The sequence below is a fragment of the Manis javanica genome, chromosome 6 (assembly GCF_040802235.1).
Source record: "Manis javanica isolate MJ-LG chromosome 6, MJ_LKY, whole genome shotgun sequence".
Lineage (NCBI taxonomy): Eukaryota > Metazoa > Chordata > Mammalia > Pholidota > Manidae > Manis > Manis javanica.
In genome coordinates, this window is record NC_133161.1 from 49,432,561 (window position 1) to 49,444,683 (window position 12,123).

The following is a 12,123-nucleotide window of genomic DNA, read 5'->3' on the forward strand; positions in this document are numbered from 1 at the left end:
AGGGATGACCTACTTTGTCACAACCATAGCTATCCCCCTTTACAGCACTCAGCCAATGTCCCTGAAATTAACCGTATCAAGCATAGTATCACTAACTCCAATGTGTTTAGTAAAAATCTCCACTGCATGTCTGCTCTAGTAATTTCTTCTTACGTATTTTGAGCACAGCCGGAATTAGTCTGATGGAAACACTAAAAGAAAACCTCTTTCCACTGTCCCTTCCACTCAGAAACACCCAGCCCGCAGGTTAGGGACAGCCTTCCTTGCTGCTGCAACATATGGAGGCAGAGCTACAACAGCAGGTTTGGCACCACATCTGTCCCCCAAGACTCTGGTTACAGAAAGAGGGCTTGGCTCTATCAAGATATTAACTTGGCACTTTTCATCTTTATTCAGAAAACACTGAGCCAACCCTGAATAATGAAACCATAATAAAAATTATCATTGTCATTGGAGTCTCTGGATTTGATTCTCGGCAAAGGAAATGCACAGGAAGTGCCTTTGAGGAAGAGCCAACATTCCAAGCTCTACCTTTGTCTTCCTCCCACCACCCCCCTTGTCAATTCTTTGATGTTCATGGGGAAAATCTTTTACAGGGACCAGAACTTCTCCCACTGCGTTTCTTCCAAGCCCTTACAATAAGAGCAAGCCCTTCCATTTGTGTGCTGCTCTTAGCTTACAAACTGCTTCCATACCCTCAGCCCCACCTCGGTTCCCTGCTTAAGGAAGAAAAGCCCCTGTGTTCTTAGGATGGGAATTCAGCTTGAGTCCCTGTCCCAGCCATCTTGCCCAAGGTTAAGCAAGTTCATGTTCTCAAAAACACTTATGAAATTTGGAATTTCCTTAGCAGCCATTGGGGCTGTGACATATCTCTCATCCAGGTTTCTCTAACCTAACAGCTTGACAGACAAGTGGTAGGGGCAGGGTGAATCCTAAGAGCTAACTGTACAGGCCACGCGTGCTGGGGCAGGGGCCTCTCCACCTTGGCTTTTGTGTTTTGCACACCTGCTGGCTCATGTTTCCAAAGGCAATTGACATGTGTTGACCCAAAGGCTACCTGAGCCTGGAAATAAAAGGGGCTGAACTCTCGCAGTTTCTATTCATAGCTTTCAACATCTGTAACCCGTAAGCAACAGGGAGTAGCAGGATTTGGGCCTCATGGTTCTAACAGCCCTTCCTGATTCCCTGTGATTCCCTGTGACCTGATCTCTCATGTAGTCCTTCCCGTGCATTCTCTTTCATGGAAAACTGAACCCTATACATAGAAAAAAATTAAAAGAATACACAGCTTATACAAACAAAGAAAAAAAAGGACACCTTCCTCCCATCTACCCCATGCCCCTTGCCGGAAGTTACAAGTGTTAATGGTTTTTTGTATATCCTTTCAGAACTATTCTATATACATACAAGAAAAAATACATATATATATATATATATATATATATATGTATATGTATATGTATATGTATATGTATATGTATATGTATATGTATATATAAACTAGACATTCTTCTTTCTTATTTCAGAATGCAATACTCAACCTGCATCAACATCAAACCAGGAAAAGAGAGTCTGAGACTATTCAGCATCATTCACAGGTCATCTATGGACCAAGTTCTTCAGTAACTAAAAGACACTCATATGTTAAAACTTTCCAAATGATAGATTTAATATATGTTAATGTTGGGGGCCGTGCCCAACCAGCCAGAGCAGTGAGTCATTCCTGACCTTTCACAAGCTGCAACCGCTCTCAAGGCCGTTCCTCTATTCCCAGAAATGGCCTGTGTTATCAGCAGTGTACCCGGAATCCACCTAACCACAAACAAAGCTTCCTTATGCTTTGATGTAGAACACTGCTCCTGCTTCCGTCCTGCCCCCTCCCCTGAGAAGGGAAAGATGAGTGTAGCACTTGGTTGAGGTCCGAGAAAGGCAGTATAAAAATAAAGGTGCTGCGCCACATCAGGGCTGCAGCCATTGTCTGTCTATCTGTGTTGTCTGTGTTCTTTGTTCTCTCCTTTCACCTAAAGATGAGTGGCACATTACATCTGGCGCCCAACGTGCGGCGTCCTCTCAGAGTGAGTTTAGAGATAGATTAGAGCTTGCTTGCTTGCTTATGCTGTAGTAAAGAGCTTTAACAGAGACACAGCCCCAGCCTGCCTCCTGTCCAACCTGTGCACTGCTGGACGGTGCTTGTTATGTGCTTTTTTTTTTTTTTTTGTGCTGAGGCTAGCAACCAAAGGGAATAATTTTTCCTTATCAATGTAATTCCTTCCCTCCACAGGAGCTCTTATATGGAATCAACCAACTTTTAAAACTTTATGAATAACTTAATTTCTGAGACTGTACTGGCTCCTTTTAAGTTTGTTGTCAAACCTTTGCTTAGAAAATGACTCTTTTTCTATGTCAAGTAGGAAAGCTGTTGAGAGCCTCTCTTTAGCCTCTTTGGAGTTTACTTCTGTTTGGCCAGGTCCTCCAGATCCCTCTCAGACATCACCGGTTTGGTGGGTTGGCGTCTGCTAATTGGAAAAGACTCTTGGGTCAGGCAAACACTGGAAAAATTCAATGAGTCCTGATACTAACAGCTAATACTCACTTAAACACTTAGAACTTCCCTGTGCCAGGCGCTATCCTGAAATTTCACATATATATGCTTGTACCCTCTGACCCCATGAGGTAGGTAAGTCTATCAGCCTTGTTTTGCAGATGAAAATAAGTCTTGGAGAAATTAAGTAACCGGCCCAAGATCAAAGCCCTGCTCTAATAAGTGGTGTGCAGGGCATGTTTTGGTTTCAGTCTGTGCTCTTAACCTCTTGGATCACTGTATCATACTCGTCTTCACGTGAATCTTGATCCCCATTCACTGCATTCACCAACCTCACCGGCAATCTCAAATCTATGCACACCATCCGCCTGCAAGAAAGGGCTTCCTTTCTCCTCCAGCAAGATGGATCCTACCTGGCTCCAGGACTCCAAGTTCCTCAGGCAATCCCCTCATACCTGTTCTTAGATCTTGACAATGTCTCTGAATTTGCACATTTAGCAACTTTGTGCTGTTTTTTTAATTTATTATTATAACTTGTGATTTGTAGGAAAAGATCTTTGCCCTTGTGGACTGACAGGCCAAACCCATCTCAGTGAACAGGTGCCAAAAGAGAGGTGTACCGTGCAATATGAAGGTTAGCCCAGTGACGGGTGAGAGGTGAGCCTCTCCTCACCTCTCTTGCTGCTATGGAGTGCATGTGCACTTTGGAAATCAAGATAACCCCAGCTTAGGAAGTGACACCACCAGAGGAAAGGGAAATCCTCAACTCTGGACTGTGGGCTGAACATGGGTAGTGGATTGTGAATGAATGTTCGGTCTGGTCTCATTAGCATGACCAGCATGGGTCATGCAACCATGAATCCTAACATTACTTCTTCTGGGGACTCCTGCGCCTGCACCCTTGAGAATCTTTGCCTTTTGAGGAAATATAGGTGCCATGGCCCTCAGGCATATTGTAGAATTGCTGTGGCTGTAGAGGTATGATAGGAGAACACCCATTTCCATGGAGCCCTGCCATTTCTGTGGGCCACAGGGCAGGCACTTCCATCTCTCCTACTACTCCCACCCTTTAGCATTCACCACACTCTCGCTGGAGCTCAAGTACCACAGAGAATACCTCTCCAAAGAGTGGACTGGGCAAACAAGAACTGCTACATCCTGAAGCCTTCTAAAGATCAAACACACCCATTGACAAATGCAAATAACAAATAACAAGTTGGGGTTAAAACTGATTTCTGTGAAAACGGCTTTATCAAATCAAAGGCCTTAATGAAATGAAAACCAGGTTTGAATAACTGCATATGGCACAGGAAAGAGGACAGAGAGCCTCAAGGACTAGGCCCAACAGTTCTCCTCTTACACCCCAGCACTCCTTTCCATTCAGCTTTTCCTTGGTGGCTCCGGGAAGGGAAGAATCTCCTCCTGAGCTTAAATCATAGATTTGTTAGAGTCTCTGTTGCAGCAGCACAGTGAATTTGGCACCTCATTGGAGCAACACCCAAAACAAAATTATTTATCGTCCTTTAAACCCTAGATGACCACGTGCATCTGACACACAGAGAAAGAGCAGTGACAGCAAGTGGAGCATCTGGGCAAGTATTTCCCCTGCCAGTCGCTCATTCTCTCTCTCTCTCAGGCTCTCTCCTCCAAAGCTGATTTGTTTCTGATATGTTCCTTGGCTTAGTAGATCCATTATTCTTTTAGTCTGAGAGATTAGCATGTAGGTGTAGTGTAAGTGTGGGTGAAAGCCTCAATAGAGGTGCAAATGTAGCAGAAGGTGAAGTATAAGTGTACAATTTTCTCTTGATAGCTTTACAAAGGTATAAGGACAATGTGTCCTGGTCTGTATAAAGGATAACCACTGGGCAGAGTGGTGCTACCATACAGACTGCCTTCATTGGAACCAAAGAATCTTTCTCCCCTCCCTTACTTACACTGTCCAATCCTTATTCTGCATAACACTATTGCAAGGCTAGATCTGAATGTTCCTATTTTCTCTGGTTATGGATTCCTTAGAGCCACTTAACTTTGGGGCTGCTAAGATTTAAAGAAAAAGGCCACTTGCATTAATGGAATGTAGCATAAATGAAAATAATTTTAGCTGCACTGTATATTTTCCCACTCACCAATAAACAAAAGTGCCTATGGTTTTCAAGTATAGAATGTTGCATAGTGGATGCAAAAGACAAGTGTCTGGTCTTTTTCCGAAAGAGGCTGCCTTGAAAACTCTGCCCAGTCATTAAACCATAGATGTTTGTTTTCTTACAGTGAGGTCTTTTGCTCTTTCAATTGCATTTTCTGCCACATTTGTGCTATTTTGTTTATGTATGAGGGTTTCTTGTTAAGAAAAAGAAAGTGGGCTAATGGAAGATTCTCAAATTCTTATTGTATGTGCTTAAAATCCCTATGGGATAGGTTTCATAGTTTCTACAATAAAAGTAGCATTGACTTTAGGTTTTCTGGCTCAGATAAATATCTTTAATCACTTTTAAGCTGATGTAAAAGGAACTTGGCAATGTGAAACTTTGGAACACTTTGCTTCTTAAAAAGAGAAAACCAAAGAATCTTTCTCCCCTCCCTTATACATGTTCAGATACATGTATAAATCATCTTGCAAGCATTAGAAGGATTCCTGAGTCCTTTCAAGATTCCATAATTAAAGTACCTCCTATTTGTTGCAGAGTTCTGTCATATAGAATACCTTTTTTGGAACCAAAGAATCTTTCTCTCCTCCTTTTTTTACCCCACCCAATTCTTACTCTGCATAAAACTATTGCAAGGCTAGATCTGAATTCATGTCACTCATGTACTCTGTGCACAGACTGGAAGACACAGCTGCTCAACTTAGCTTCTCCCTCCAGAGCCGAACCTTGTCTTTATCAGACACATTGTCACTTAGCAGGTTAAAGACAGATTCTAAGTAGTAAGCGGGCTGGATCCCAAGCAAGCAATAGACAAGACCACAAGTTGACAAAGGCTTTGAGTCTATCTACAGTGTCCCCTTTAGATTTCCCACAATGGGGAGAAGGGAGGTATTGAGAAATGTGTCCCAGGAGGACTCAACAGTGATGGCTAAAATTGCACACCCCATCAGATCTGCAGGTGCTGTGGATTAGTCCTTTAAGAGAAAGACAAGGAGCTGGTTAAGGTGGAAGAGTTTAGATGTCTGACTCCTTTTGGTCCCTTGGCTCTGAAGTGAGTGAGAATGACGTCATGCCAAGTTTGGGTTCATCTTGCTTTGGGGGCCAGAATTCCTTGTGCACTGGGGGGCTCTTTTCATTTCCAGGGCAATTGCTTTGCAGATTCTACCCATTTTCTATCTTATGTTTCAAAATTCAGCCCTTATTAACTGCACAAAAAAGACTAGCCACGCCTCCCCTTGGCTCTTTCAACTCAACAGTGAAGAAAATGAAGAGAGACCTGGGAAGAAAGTTCTCTGCTCTCAGAACTCTTTTGGAGGCATAGCATGAAGAGCTGGATGTAAATATTCTCTTGCTGGAGTCTTTTAAGAAATAGCTATTTCCCAGTGCATGACAGAGAAGCCAAGTGTCGAGCCATTGTCACTGCCTGTTGGCTTGATGCTCCTGACGTCTTGTTGAACCCCAAAACTACATCCACACACAAACCTCCCAATGACTTTCCTGATACTGGTGTTGAGACTTAGTTTTACTTCCTTTTTTCTTACAAGGAAATGATTGGTTTCAATTTTGTCTTTATTGGTTTATTTTCAAAATTTTCCTAAAAGTAGTACTTATTGTATTAGGTTGATGATGGCTACCCGTCATTTTCTTTTTCTAAGCAATAACCCAGTTCCTTCACTGAGATAAACTCTCCATCTCAGACCTGAATTTATCCAGTTCAGTCCAAGATGATTTTCTCATAAGAGCATTAAATTTCTACATGGATGCAATTAAGGTTCACCGTCATTTTAGAGGTGTGGGCGATTGCCTTTATCAGAAATATTGAATCAATCCCCCTTGAAAATTTCACCTTTTCAAAACATGAGCTATATCTCACATTGATTTCTAGAAAACTCCTATTGACTTGAGTTAGACCTAGACATCTATTTCAGAAGATGGACCTACATTTCTCAGTAACAGAGTTTTGTTTTCTTCTTGTGATGTAAAGTGACCCTCATATCCCTAATACAAACTTATGAACTTTGCACTGCTGAATTGAAGCTATAAAAACAAAATAATTTTCAGACCAAAGCCTATGAATGCGTGATTTTGACAGCTCTGTGTATCATATTGCAAGCAACAATTTTTCTTAATATCAGCCACTGAAACCAAGTTATGTGTGAGTGATGTTGTTATTATATGGAACCACTGATGGCCAAGCCAAATGCAGTGTGATTTCTCTTCTGGAAATTATTTGCTATATCTACCTTATATGTATCCAGGCACTAAAAAAAAATCATTTGACTTCAGCTTCAGGTTGCTCTGCCCCCAGTGACATGTTTCAAACCTTCCAAGGGAAATCAAACCCTCCCAGAGAGAAGTTATATCTATTTTGGACAACTAGATCACATAAATGATACAGGTGACTATCTGACCCTTTATTTTCTTCCTCTTAATTAAAACTCTTGGAAGCTAATTTGTTGGCATTTTTAACATACTGCCCTGTTTGCCTAAAGATGCAATTTGTAAAATTCCTACCAGTAGTAGTCAAAGCAATAACCAGATGGCTTTCAGCAATGCTTGTTTATTTTGAATGTGATGTCTTGGCCTTTTTTATTTTTAACTTCACAGGGGAAATTTAGCATTTGTACTTTTTGTTTGGGGCTCTAATCACTGGAACAAACTTGAGAAAGGAAAACAGAGCCCAGAGGAATGAGGAATAATTTACAATTAAACCCATGAAGATGAAAGGGAGAGAGCAAAGAGGGAGTTAATGACTTAGCAAGAGTACAGCCTGACCTGTTCCACAATTTTGTTCATGTCTCTACAACTGAATGTCACTTTAACCCACAGCAAACTGCCCTAGAACTGGCACCTGGCCTCAGCCTGGCCACAAGTGAGGGTCTCTATATTTCTTTCTGTACCTCTGAGAAGTAGAAGGAGATATTTTCTGAGAATCCAAATTTATTTTTCTCTGCCTAGCATTTTAACCTGCTCTCTGTGTTCTAGTGGTATACAATGATTTTTTTTTTTTTCACCAAGTTCATATACATGATATTCAAGGGCATTTGCATTTTTCTTCATTGATTTGCACATTCATTAAATGCATTCATTCTTTCAATGGACCGTTAATTAAGCTTCAAACAGCATATTATTCTAGGGGTTTGGGGAAAAAGGAGGCACACCAAAGTAAACTAGCAACATTCTTGGCTTCTAAGATATGAGAACTTAGAGGAGAGATGGGCTTTGTTCACAACTATCATGTATGCAATGTAGAGTGTGTTTGGTACAATTAAAGTTTATGAACAAAAGTCTATGGTAATTCCAAGAAGCTAAAAATCTTTTGGTAGGCAGCTTTAAAAAGACTTTCAGAGGACTTACCCTTGGAATTTGTTTGGCAAAATGGGATCATTTTCAAGAACTGAGGAGTAGGTTAAATGGAAGCAGTATGTAGGAAAGTAGGAAAAGAGGCACTGTTATCAAGGGGAGGTGAACTTTCAGTTTTACATGAAGCATAGGGCTCAAAAAGGGCCAGGGAAGCAGGTTGCGGGAATGGCCATACAGTGAGTTCCACTCTGGAAAGTCTGGAATGAAGCTCTGCAATAGAGAATTTCCTCTATATATGGCTTATGAATTTCATTCAGAATCATAGAGTTTTTTTGAAGCTGAAAGGAATGTCAGAAATCTAGGCCAGGCCAGATACTTTACAGATAAAGAATCTGAGGTTCAGACAGGCTAAGTTACCAGTCTGAGATCACACAATTAGGGACAGAGTCTGGATGAGAACTCTTCAGAGGCAGCTTTTGTATTACTTAGAAGCAATGGAACTAAAGAAGAAAGAAAGAATAGCCTGAGAAGACAAAATCAGAAACCAAAACCAAACAGCATTTTTACTCTAGATTCAGGCATGTTTTCTCAGGATAGGTGAAGAACTGTAACTAGGATATGCACTTTTGCAAGGAGTTAGAGTTAAGGATGGGTCCGTAGGAGCTCCAGACTGGAAGAGAAAGGCTCGCAGCACCAAGAACTTCTAACCATTGTGCCCTAAAGTGGTCTGTCATCCTATACATAGAGCTCTTGGCAGCCTTCCTTTTGACTTATTCTTTTTTTTTTCCTTTTGACTTATTCTTAACTAGGAACGGACAACCAAAGAATACAAGTTATTGGGGAAAGTCCATGACACACCAGAGAATATACAAAATAAATCAAGAGGAAAATATGATCCCAGCATATATAGAGAAAAGAGATACCAATACCTCTTAGGCCTAGAATATGTGAGCAAATACTTAACTTGTAGTAAGTTACCACCACAGTCACTATAACATAGTAGCACACATTCAAATGTAGTGTCCGTTTGGTACAGCTGATAGAATTTTGTTATCCAAAGATTAGATGGGAAAAGAAAAGAAATTCCAGTTAAATTAGATCTACCTAAATGGGAACCAAAACCTCAAGGCTTGACTGTGACCCTGTCTTCAAAATGAAACTAAATATTATGAAAACTAGGTTGATTGCACTTATCAAATTTTTCTTATAACTACCGATTTTTAGAATGAATAATTAATCAGTTGTGACCTTTGGGGTTTTTTTTTTTGAGGGAGAGGTATAATTTTTTCCATATGACTTCTCAAGTTATATTCCACTTCTCAGCATAATCATTTTTGTGGAAACATTTCTGAGTGTCAGTTCTTTAAAAGGTCTCTCTTAATCCTTTGATATCTAGATGATTCTCTGTTAGAGCTACTATCCTGCTCTCTAATTGTTAATTTAAAAGAAAAACTTTATAGATCCTCTCCTGAAAAGGCCTTCCTAAGTTGCATTTTATTTTTTGTCACCACTTTATAAAATCCTGTCTTTCCTTGAGTCGTAGCTTTGTTTTGCAGTTTATTTGTGTCGTCATTGCAGCCCTTGGACTTAGATAGTTTGGGGGGTTGGGGGGAGCTGTCCTCAGCATGATGTCACTTACTGAGTTTATTTCAAGTGTACAGAGGTTCCTTCTCATCCTTGTGGATTATGGAACAGATTTGGCCAGTTTATGCACTGAAACTAAAATGCTAGCTGAAAGCCTAATCATGCTTATAAAAGAGCACCCATATACATACCCTCTACAGGTTAACACTTTTATCTCTTCCATGTGATTGAATTTAGGAGGAAATGTGTTGCCTCTATCTCACTATCTATAGAATCATGACTCCCATGACTTCTGAGATTACAGTTTCAAGGTTAATTACAAAATCTATAATGTGCTGCCATAATTTATATAGCGACCCCTTTGGCAAATTCCCAATCAGCTTACCTGAAGGATGTGGGCTCCTTGAGGACTGAGAAATGGTAGGGTTCATGGTTTCATAAATTATACCCCTTCTGCCATTACAATAAATCCAGAGTTATAAATTCTATAGAGGGTGTGACTTTAGGTCAATGACTACAGAGGGACATGGCTGGATATCAGTGATAATGGAAGATTCTGTGTCCAACTGATGATTAATTTTGTGTGTCTCAACTTGACTGGGCCACGGGATGCCCACATATCTGGCCAAACATTATTCTGGGTGTGTCAGTGAGGGTGTTTCTGGATGAGATTAACATTTGAATTGGTACACTGAGTACCTGCCCTCCCTAATGTGTATGGGCCTCATCCAATCAGTAGAAGATGTGAATAGAGCAAAAGTTTGAATAAGAGGGAACTCTCCTGCCTGACTGCCTTGAGCCAGGACATCATTTTTGTTTTCTGACTTCAAATGAGAACTTACACCATCAGCTCTCCTCATCAGAACTCTTAGGCTCTCACATCCACTCTGGAACTACACTATCAGCTCTCTTGGTATCCAGCTTGCCAGATGAAGTTCTTGGGACTTGTCATCCTCCATCTGCTACACATAAACATCAGATGTTTTTGGTTCAATCTCAGCTCATACTAGTTATAACTCATTTACCCTCCCTGTGCCTCAGTTTCCTCACCTAAAAAATATAGGGCTAATAATATAATTTGCCCCATAGAGTTTTTGTAAGGATTTAATAAATGAAGACATCTAAATTAGTACATGGTATACAATAAGTGCTCAACAAATATTAACCATAGCTGTTGATCTCAATGATACATAAAGGTGAGGAATCTTGCATTTGTACCCTTGGATTTGGTGTCTCTTGGAGCCCAGTCTGCTTCACTCATGGGTTTTGAGATCTGGCCCAAGCTCTCTTTGCAACTCATACAGACCCTTTGTGACCTTTCCCTGGTCTTTCCATCTCTTAATTACCCTGAATCACAATAATTCCTGCAAATATTTACATGCTTGGGCTGACATTGTTACCCTGGCTAACAGAATCCATCTCAGAGTCTCAGAAAATGTTAGAACTAAAAAGTAGCTTAGAGAGCATCTATTGCAAAAAGATTGAAGATTTTTTAATCTTTTATGAAGATGATCAAAAGTTATACATGCTTTTGGTAGTAAAACTCAGATAGCAGAGAAAAGATCATCTTTCCTGAATTTGCATGGTAGATAAAGTCACTTGATTCTTTGGACTCCCATGGCAACTATTTTTAATCTTCTTTTACAAAAGGCATCATAACACTCAATGGTTTGTGTTTTTCACCTGTCTTCCCGGAGCCTGAGGCATTCAAGAGAAGTCTCTTCTTCTATGCAGCACTATGTGACTGCGCCTGCCACCTTCATTCACGAATGGTGTATGACTAAATTACTAATTAGATGAAGGAATGAGTGGCTGAGCAAATGAATGAGACAAGAGAAGAATAAGACCAATAAACAGTCTTCACCACAGTCTTATCCTACAGGTGCCAGATCACTTGAGACTGGAATGAAAGTCCTCATCATAATTCAGGCTGTATTATATGTGTACACATTTTTATGACTTACATTGAAAATTAAGCACTTGATAATAACCTATTTCATTTTTATGAATGTATAAATTGGGATAATAAAATATGAAATTAAATTTACAGACCAGCCTCAATTCAGCCATCTCGTTTTCCTTGCTATGTCCTTTCTAAGGCACTGAGCCCGGAATTTTGGTTCAGTATGTTTTAAAGGTTCCTGGGTTATTTCTTTCCCTATATTAACCTTTTCGCTGAATCCAGTCACTTTTTTTAGAGATGACTGAATGATCCAAGGTTAGATGTGGTAAATAAAAAAATAGATTCACAAAGTCATGCCTGGAGGAGCCTCTGGTAGTAGAACTTACAATAGTCTTTTTCTGTAGCTTTCTCAGGAACTTAACCATAAGTAGCTCAGATACAAAGAGCTAATAAAGCACATTAAACGTGATATGGATCCTGGGCCTGATCAAACTTCTAGATCCATTAATAACGTGCAGGAAATACAGAGCACAGAGAAATATGGAGTATAGTCAGCAAAATCACAACTGCAAGACAATGACTGATTCCTTCAAAAATAAACAGAGAGCATAAGGTGTGGGGAGAAAAGAGGGAAACAGAAGGGTAAC